Source organism: Scophthalmus maximus, chromosome 16 (genome assembly GCF_022379125.1).
Source record: "Scophthalmus maximus strain ysfricsl-2021 chromosome 16, ASM2237912v1, whole genome shotgun sequence".
Classification (NCBI taxonomy): domain Eukaryota; kingdom Metazoa; phylum Chordata; class Actinopteri; order Pleuronectiformes; family Scophthalmidae; genus Scophthalmus; species Scophthalmus maximus.
In genome coordinates, this window is record NC_061530.1 from 5,699,646 (window position 1) to 5,709,874 (window position 10,229).

General features: G+C 44.1%; 1 long non-coding RNA gene across 1 annotated transcript; it reads left to right on the forward strand.

Moving 5' to 3' along the window:
* Window positions 1-3,637: 3,637 nt before the first annotated feature.
* Window positions 3,638-9,042, forward strand: LOC118286966. The gene is made up of 4 exons (XR_007029807.1): window positions 3,638-3,842; window positions 4,252-4,362; window positions 6,074-6,974; window positions 7,694-9,042. It is a non-coding gene; the product is annotated as an uncharacterized LOC118286966 (long non-coding RNA).
* The last annotated feature ends 1,187 nt before the right edge of the window (window positions 9,043-10,229 follow it).

Sequence of the window (10,229 nt, forward strand, 5' to 3'; positions counted from 1 at the left end):
AAACATACCTGATCTTTTTTCTAGATAACAGAAAGTGCAGGATACTTATTGTGATAAATTACTTTGCAAAAGAAATGTGGGTTGCTTTTTTTAAGAAAAAGTTATTCCTTGACAATTATCAAAAATGGTTTTACTTTTAGAGAGATTAACCCTGTAGAGGCTAAACTGTGGGTTCATTTCAGGAGGTTTCCAAGTCATGAGGATGAGATTTGTCCAAACGTGGACGGCTTGCTGACTTGTGCGGGCGGATTCTCTACCATGGTCCCTGGTTGACCGGAACGGAAGTTTTGATCTGGTGTAGGTGCTTTAATCATTTCAGTTTTTTCGACATGTTGATGTGAAAAAGGGTGAAGTGTGACCTAGTAAAAAGAAAGCCCCAAAAAAAGAAAGAAAGTCTGCATTGTTACAGACTACCGTTCTACAGCATGAGGTCGTTTTTAAATAACCACTCTGTAATCCTCTAAGAGCACTATTTATTAAGTGATTATCCCCCCCCCCCTCATTTTTAAATTGCATCAAATTGTACTCAATAGTAGTTACATAATAGCCTCAATTTTGCCGCTAACTGAAGGTCCACTGGGTCCTAGCCCTGCAGTGACACCCTTACCTGGGCTTCACAACAGCACATGGCATCGCTGTTAACCCGCCGTGAAGCGTGGCCCGGCCGGGTTCACGGATCTCTTCCTAATGGCCATGTAATGAGGCCCAATTAGGCGCAAATGAGAGGCAGGGTTTTCACCTATGAAGTCAGCGTCCACATCCAGATCTGGATGCTCCCCAGCTCATGGTTTTTTATAAATCATTTCTGAGGTTACGACAAGCGTGCGCTCGAGTAAGAGTGAAAACGATCCCCCCCCCCCCTTCAAGTTGAACTAAATGTAGAGATATAACTGGCAAGTCAAGCGTGCTGGAAATGGTGAAATAATATCTACTGTATTGCACACACACGCACACACATATATATATATATATATATATGCACTGACCTTTGAAGGTTTCGAAACAATTTAGGGATTTGGTTATGTCATGCAACGGCCGCATCTCAGCTCAGAGGCCACCAGGGCATACAGTAGTAAGTTTTTCTTACTACGAGTGGAAGGGCTTCACTGTTGATGAACAGATGTGACGTGACATTAAAAGATACTGTCTCTGGCGTGGCTGGTGAGTGTCCTTTAGCTCGCAGATTCCTGTGATACGGCTAAAGTAAATTTGGGCCTTGTTGTATATGCCTTACAGAAGTATACTGTTTATTTAACATCCCCAGTGTGCTGAGTTATGACTAGTAATGATTACTCAAATGCCCAGTGTTTGGGCTATTGTACCAGGAGTGCCTCCAAACAGGCCCACTGGTGTTTATTTGAATTTTCCATTTTATATTGCCACGTGTCATTAGGCTGTTTAGAGTTTACGCTGAGTGATGGATCATTTCCTTCACCCTTCTCCGCTCACTAAAAACCTGCTGGATGGCACGCGCTTGTCCTAAAGGTCGAGACTAACGTGTATGTGTGTGTGTGTGTGTGTGTGTGTGTGTTGTGTATTCATGGGTAGAGATAATGGCAGCCAGAGTGCATGACAGATGTCTTATTTCAATACACTGCAGACAACACAATCGTTACTATGTCTGGCCCCGAGAGGAACTTCTTCTCCAGTTTTCAACCTTTATCTATACAGAAGGTGGACAAAATAACATGAACACCAATGAAATCCTTACAATAAATGCTATACTTCTCAGAGAGGTGTGATTTGATCTAAAACCATAGTTTGTGGTGTTGGTGAATTGGATTGAATGAACTTTTTACATTTTAACAATGGATTTTGGAGGCTGCTCTGAGAAATATTACCAAACTCTGATTTCCTTTAGCTCTATGGAGTGTTTTCGCCTCAACTAGCTCAATGTTTTTGGTTTTATGGCCTACAATTTTAACATTCTTCTTCACTCTCAACATTACTGGTTGGTTAGGCAGATGCTTTCTACACAAAAAAGAAAAGAAGATCATGAAAGGTACCAGCCCACCAATATCCAAAATCCAAAACCAAAATCCCACTAAGGGATTAGCCAATCAGAAGCAGGACACGGGCTTTTGCCCTGATTGGACAATTTGACTGTCTGATTGGATGGTCAGTGGTCAATATGCTTATTGGCTAGTCGGCTTGCTTACCAGAACAGATGGGAAAAATTGAGTCTTCCTCTCAGTCTTTGTGTAGCCTCAAAGTTCAAAATATTCCGGCACAAATTTTAGTAACAAATGCACCAAAAAAAAATGTACAGTTTCAAAATATGTGTGGTCACAACTTATTTTTTTTTTTTTTACACGTGAACAAAATATGCCTACAGTGACACATCTTTATAAAACAACCACAAACTTGATTTCATTAGAACTTCTTTGTGTTGCAAATGCACACATTCAGATACGAGAGAGCAATTTTGTACACAGGCTGTGAAAAAGCCATGACCCTTATTTGACTCCATAGTTACTGTCGATACTGTCCAAACTTTGGAACATCCTTTAGCAAATCCATAGTATGCCGGACACCACGTGTAATGTTTCTTCCTTCACATAGGCCGAGAGAAATCCTGCCGCGACTCAGGCCACGCGTCATGCTGACGGCTGTGGCACGGGAGGTACAGCGGTCGGTGGTTGGATTCCCCGGCTCCTCTGGTCCACATGTGGAATTGTCCCTGGGCAAGACACTGAACCCCAAATGACTCATGGCGGTCAGTGTGCGAATGGATGAGTCATAGAGATGAGCAATATATAGTATGAATGTGGGCACGAATGGGTGAATATGACTCATAGTGTAGAGGGCTATACAGTATGAATGCAGTCTGTCATAGGTGTATGGATAGGTCGTGTATGTAAACCTGCCCCCGAGCATATTAACAAGTGTATATTTATGTATAATTGTAATGAAAATAGGTTTGAAAATCTGTAAAGTATTAAGTTACCATATGTTATTTGCAATATTAGAAAGGTTTTAAGACAACTGTAAAACTGTAACTACCTGCTGGCTCAAACACCGGGGGCTCAGCAGTGTTTCTCCTCAGCCCTGAAACTTCCACGTAAGACGAGAAAGGAATCCTAATTTAGTTCCCCCCCCCCCCCCCCCCCCCCCCCTGTAATCTCTACACCCCTGTCTGGCTGTCCCAAGATGTCCTCCGAGATTTAAAAGCAACCGCGCACTGTTTGTGTTGGCTGAGAAAGAGTATGCATCAAACTAAATTTGATGTATTAAAGACCCCGCTGGACGTTGCTTACACATGCAGGTGAAAGCTCGGCGGACGGAATCCTGTTCTCTCCCTGTGTGATGTCAACGCTTTTGAAGGCACAAAATCAATCTTAAGTCAAGATAAGAGGTTTGGGGGGGGGGGGGGGGGGGGGGGGGGGGGGGGGGGGGGGGGGGGGGGGGGGGGGGGGGGGGGGGGGGGGGGGGGGGGGGGGGGGCTTGGAATCACTGGATATCCATTGCGCGCTTTTTACGCATTGTTGGTGTTTTCAGTGGAAAATGGGCTCCCACTGTCCGACATCATGCGAATGAGTTCAAAGCGCGTCCTCCTTTGATTTCCCGACGAGCCGCGCGCGTGTCCCACGTTCATTTTTCAAGCAGAGGAAGACCAGAGAGCGTGTTGTCAAGCAGAACAATGCACTGTGTCTCTGGAGTTCTCGAGCACAACAAGTTTCATTTACTGGCAATTTGATCATTCTCTCGGACTTTGCCACATTATCAGGGACTCATTTGAATGAGTAATCGTTTGGCTGCCAGCGCTGCTCGAAAGATACGTTTCGAATCCTTCCACTGAATTGTGTTGGAGAACAAACTCTGTTTTGGAAGTCGTGCCTGATGTGAGGAGCACACTATGCCTCTCCTGTTTCATTTGCGACTCGGGTCGTTCAGTATGATGACATACATTTGGAGAAGCTCACTGTACAAGTTATGTCATGAAATATTCATGTCATTTGTGTAACGTAGGAACAGCGTGTTTGCTGTTGTTCTAAAAATAAAAAGGTTCTATTCTTGTGTTTCCTGAAATTCCGCCACAGGAACATGAGCAGCTTGAAATGAAGGGTGCTCAAAATGTGCACATTGCACGGGCTGCAGACAGAAATGCTCTTAACATAAACCCGGCTGCGCCGTACATGTTAGCGTTGAATTCTTTCACACGGTTTCAACAGTGAAACGCAGTAAATGTGATCGACATGAACCGTGAAGAACAACCACGCTCATTTTTCTTTTCTTTTTTTTTTTTGGCAGAACAAGACCTCATACGTTGCATATCATAGATGTGGACCATGCTCTGATTACACACCCATAAATCAAATTTCATGCCGCGGCGTGTGACACGTCTGTATCCTGAAAAGTCTGGTGAGGATGAAAGCCATTTCTGCATTGAACTGTGGGAGCGCTTTAGGAATTAACATACAGTGGGCTACTTACTATGCACCCTCGTCACATTATTAGAGCGGCGAGGAAGTCTGGGTCGTCCTGAAGGGGAAACTCAATGCAGCATTAATGCAACTTCATCAAACACATGTCAGCGCGGCGTTTGGATTTGATCGGTCTGTCTTTGAGTCAAACTGAAAAACAGAGAAGAGCATAGCACGATACGTAATTAATTAATTTTTTGCGCGGCCTTTGATTTGTTCCGTATCGTTTTGGATATTGAAAGAGTTTGGGTTTCAGGAATGTCCTTCCTTTTCCTCTGTCAGTGTCGTAAGGGTGCCGGTTTCAGGCCCCGCTGAAGGTATTAATACACACTGCGGGGAGACTCGGCATCTGTGTTTAGTTAGTGGGTTTGGGTTGAGTTTGTGGGAGGCGGCATGGTTCAGTCAGCGTAAGGAGGAACATCAGGGGTCCAAATCCACATAGTTAAAGAATAATTCTGATTCATGACGACGTTGGTCTTATTTAAATAGTGTTGGCCATCATTTCTATTTGTTATGATAACACTATACAAACCAAAGTAACTGCCGAGATATGGAATGCGGCCACATAACTATCATAAAGTTTGTCAGGGCAAAAAAACAACAAAAGAAGCCAGACATGTGAATGGGCTAAGATTGTAGCCAAATACATCTAAACCACTTCAAGTCTTCTCCTTGCACATTCAAAATTGTACACGCAAACGGCCACAGTTAGAATGGTATGACAAAGTTGAACGATCCACAGCAGCATGTGTAATAAACCTGACATCATATGGACACAGTGCATGTCCTCAGGCAGCAGGCCTCCAGTTTAACTCCTGGATGGTGGACCCAACCCCCCTCCTCTCTCCCTACGTGTCATTTCTCTCTCAGCTGTTACTGTCTAATAAAGGCAAAATATATACTTAAAACTGATAGAGAGGAAGGAAGGGCCCGGAAACAAAAGTACACCAGAATCATTCCCTAAACCGCAAGAATCAATATATGCCCTCTTGGGGCGGCACAAGCTGCGAGTACGACATTATCACATGAGAGGCGGGAGGAGGGATATTAACGTTCACTCTGAAATGTGTAAATATAAGGTTCAGCACCTGGTGAATGTACACTTAGTCCGACATTCACGCTCCTTTAAGCTAATGTTGGGTCTCCACCGCCTCCTGAGAAAATAAATAAGTCGTGTTGACCAGCTAGTCGCCAACTTTACTGTATCTTCATCGTCATTTGGTGCTAGGTAGTGTACATTAGGCGTACCAGTTGCCTGCTGTGACTAGAAACTGTAAAAAAACAAACAAAAAGAATGTGCTGAAATTTAACAAACGTGATTCAAACATTTAAAAGATTTGGGGGGTTTTTTCTTGTTCTTTGCAACAGGGCAGCTCTCTTCTCTGTCACGGTGAGACAAACACATATTTAATAATATTTTCAGGATATCCCATGCCAAGTGATTTTACTCCACGTTAAATGTGATCAACTGCTCTTGGGACTCAATATATGTAATAGTAATCCAGTGACGTACTCCTTTAACACCAATGAAATAGTATCCCAAGCTCAGTAAGGGCGTATGTCATCGTCTTTCCTTGCTTTTTTTCCCTCTATTAACATACAGCTACATGGATTCCCAACAATGCACTGTACTTTATTCACAAACGCAGGACGGAGTCAAAAAATGAAAATAAAGATGTACGGGTGTACGAGGGGCTCTGAGGAAACCCAGACCACCTGGCTCCCCTGGCTCTCTTGACTTCGCCGTGTGAACAGGCCCCGGCACGAACCCCAGTTTGTGTTTTCAGTTTGCTGCAGCGGCAGTAATGTATCTGGATGGGAACAATTGTGCTTGTTTTGCCATTACACTCCAGCCTGGGCCCGGTTCAACATACCGACGGCTGCTATTACGGCCGGATGACGGCGGCCCCTTCGCCCGCTCTTCAAGCACGCCGCGCTCACTCAAAGCTCCGCGGCTGAGGTAATGCCTGGGTCGCGGGCCAGAGCGCCGCGCTCGGAGGAGGGATACCAAATCAGACCTAAATTTAGAGGATTGTTAAGTAGACGCTGTAACAATTCCATCAATCAGGCAGGCTGACTTTCCCCTCTCATGTTTTACAAAAGCGGATTTTCGACATTTTGTTGCGGTGTGTCATGGGTTACGTCACGGCCGCAGCTCATGGGCAAAAGAGTTCTGCGGTGTCGCATGTTGGATGCCCGACTTCAACGTGATGTTGACGTCTCCGCGGTTTGAAGTCCACATGGCCGACAACTGAACCCCTCGTCGATAAGCGAAGGGAGCCATCACCCCCCCCCCCCCCCGGGAAAAGAGCCGAGGAGCAGGTCCATCGCTAATCCTCCGAACGTTTTGATGCTTTGGTCTCGATCTGGGGTGGACGGTACGAGCTCCTGGTAAATACCGAGCTGACTGTAAAATATTAGCCCTCCTCCTACAGGGTGTCACATGAGCCTGCCCCGGGGCATCGCTGAACGCTCTTAATGCCTTCCCGCCTGCTGCGATGCCACTTTTCCCAGGAGCTGGACTGTCTGTCAAACTGCTTCCTTTGAGAGGTAAAATCCTCGTGAAACTGTGTTGAAGAAAAGAAAATGGTGTTGATGTGGTAAAAACATTGGCTGTGATCGTACATTCATTCAAACAATTTTAATTTACACAGATTAATGGATACTTTTTTAATCCCAATGGGAAATTCTGTTCAAGTCACATGACAAATCAGTCAAGGACACTCAGGGACGATAAGCAGGGCCATAGCTATGATACTTTTATTTTTTTTTTTTACAGTTAAAAACTTTAATTTTAAAGGAGGATTCCAATCAAGAGAACTAACTACATAAATATGTCAAATCATTTTAAAACTTCACATAATGAAGAATCAACTACGATAAAATGACATTTATGAATATCAACTACTCTTGCAAACAGGACTGGACCGTGTTTTTCAATATACAGTACCCAGCAAAACACAGTACATGAGTTGTCCAGTATGGTGTTACTTCCAAAAACACATATGCACTAATTGATCATTTTATATTTCTAATGAGTGAAGTGACAAACCCTTTAGGGTTTTCCTCAATGCTATAGAGCATCAACCTTTTTTCTAATGCTTGTAGCCAAATGTGGTCAAAGTTCTCAGCATGTGCCTAGTGTTATAAAATGTGGGATTTATAGCCAGTCGCCTGGGGGTCTTTCGCTGTCGAACAGCTGAAGAAAATGAATTTTGTATTTGTATTTTAACGCACCTACTGACACTAACTATATATTCACGTTACAGATGAGGGAAAATTCTCAAAATGTCGAGTTGAACCTGCGCAGTAAATCCCTTGGATTGTCAACAGAGAGGTAGCCTATACCTTGAAAACGGTTCGGCAAGGAAAACAATAGGCGGACGGAGGCAAAGCATCTATCACTTGCGAGTGCAATTTTCCCCCACTTCGAACCTGAAATATTGTGGCCGGGTGAACAAACAGTCTGAGATCAAGGCAGATAGAAACGGAGGAGTGGTTGAGCCTGTCTGAACGATTACCAAGCCACTGAGCCACTGGAACTCATCCATTCCCAGTCGCTGCAATGCTCGTTTTATGGAAATCACTCTCCTGCGATGACCTCACTTCTCTATCAAATAACTCGGAGATAAGTGAGTGGAGGTAACATGCTGGGCTGCAAACAAAAACCCACATTATAAATAGCCTCACAGACTGCTTCAGACTGCTGGGAGGAGAGAACTCGTTGCTTTACACACACACACACACACACACACACACACACACACACACACACACACACACACTGACAGTTGTACATGTAGAGCAGCAACAGGGCTGGGTGAGGACACCCCCTTGCTGGATCAGGATTACCCCACTGCTGTATCACCGACCAGTCAGAGTGAGTTATGCAATATATCTATCTTCTCTCACTTTCCCCATCACAAGAAGACGAATGCTAATTCATAACCGAGCTAGAATTCTGGATGGTTCTGGCTTCCTTTTTATGCCGAACCTCTCATAAAGCGAAGCAATCTGGAAAAATAGAGCTAAAACATAAATAACAGTGAAATAATATTGTGCCGTGTCATTCGTAAAGGATTGCAAACCTCGCTTGTCCTCTGCTTGACGTCCAATTTTGAGTTCTTGTAACAGTTTCTGTGCTTCACTCCTACTTAGTGATCAAAGTGTGGTAGAAAAGGATGAAGATATTTCACTGAAGTATGCATTTGTGATACTGGCTTCAAAAGCATTGCAGTATTAAGATTCATAACGGCAGGCTTTGGATAGGTAACTTAAGATGATGATAATAGCCTGAGCAGATGTTTGGGGTGATGAGGCGAAGGTGAACTTGTTTGTCTAACTCGCGGGGAGAGGTGGCGATTAAAGCTTGTGTGGCGGAGAAAAGGCTCGTGGTGAAATTGAAAATGAGTTGGGGGGGGGGGGGGCAAGAAAATGGTGGGTGAAAGAGAGGTGAGATGAGGATGAAAGGTGAGAGACCCATTATGATGCAGGGTTTCTGGATTCCATCTCACACACCTGCTGCCTACTTCTACTCCACTGTTAATTTAGTCGACATAACTACGGGCAGAAATACCGCTGTACAGCTGGTTTTTTTTACAAAATAAAAAAGTTGACTCGACCATGACAAAATGTGTGACCTTTTTGGCAAATAAACAAAAATCGAACAATTATGTAAAAAGGAACTATGCACTAAATTCATCATTGTCTCCGGTAGTAAGACAATAATCAGAGGTGGCAACAAACAGCTTCGTCCAAACCATTCAAACAGACGAGCATGTGGTCGTTTACAAAAAGGTATGCTCACATTCCTCCAACTCAAACGACTAACTTTGTATGTGGTAAAAAAAACTCAGAGCATTGTGGGCCTTTATTTGCTTTACCAACGCACGGTTGATGAGCTTGTAAATGTAAGGGTGACGTGGCAGAGAATCAGCATGATTACTTTACTGAATATAAGGAAATCCATATAAAAACACAAACTAGACGGACTTACCAGGTCCACCGCTGACCTCTAGGGGCCACCCCTAGAGGTCAGCGCTCTTTAAAGCGACCACATACGTCCCAATGCGTCGCTTCACGAACGACCCTTTGGGTCGTCTTTTTGGTGGAGGACAATCTCAGGAAATACTGATGCAACTTTCGGTTCGCCACCTCTCGCACTGCTGTCAGTCGGGGAAAAGTGGAGGATTAATGTATTCAGTCAATCAATTGACTTGTTGCGCAGATGTCCGCTGCCTTCAAATGAGGTTGTTGTTAACCGTGTTCACGAGTCCATATGAATCCCTCCGGATTTCCTATAAGCTCAGATGTTCCAAGTGGTGGTGTGTTTGCTGACCATTTCAGAAATGGCGGAGGCCAGGGGAGTTGCAATATACTGCAATTCTAGTCAAGGCCGAGTTTGTTTTTGTAATTTTACAGCGTCAACATTATCAAAAGCCTCATCTTCTGACGCCATGCCTTTGCACTTCCTACATTTCGTTACCCACCTGCTCGCTTGCTAAATGACAAGCCTCAGCAGTAAAAAAAAAATGTTGTACTTGAACTGCAAGCATTCCGGCCACAAGACTTCCCATGTTGCGAACTTGCAAGGTCCATATGAAGACAGCAATTGTATTTTTGATATTACCCCAGATTTTAGCCGATAGCCCTCACATACCTATTGGAAATGCTAGGAAAGCTAGAATGACAGAGCGTAAGCAACTGTGTGCAAACAATCACAATCATAATCCGCAAACAACCTTGATGAGTTTGGGGTTGACGAGGGGATTTCTGAGGACAGTGTGTCCGTTGTGTTACCTGACA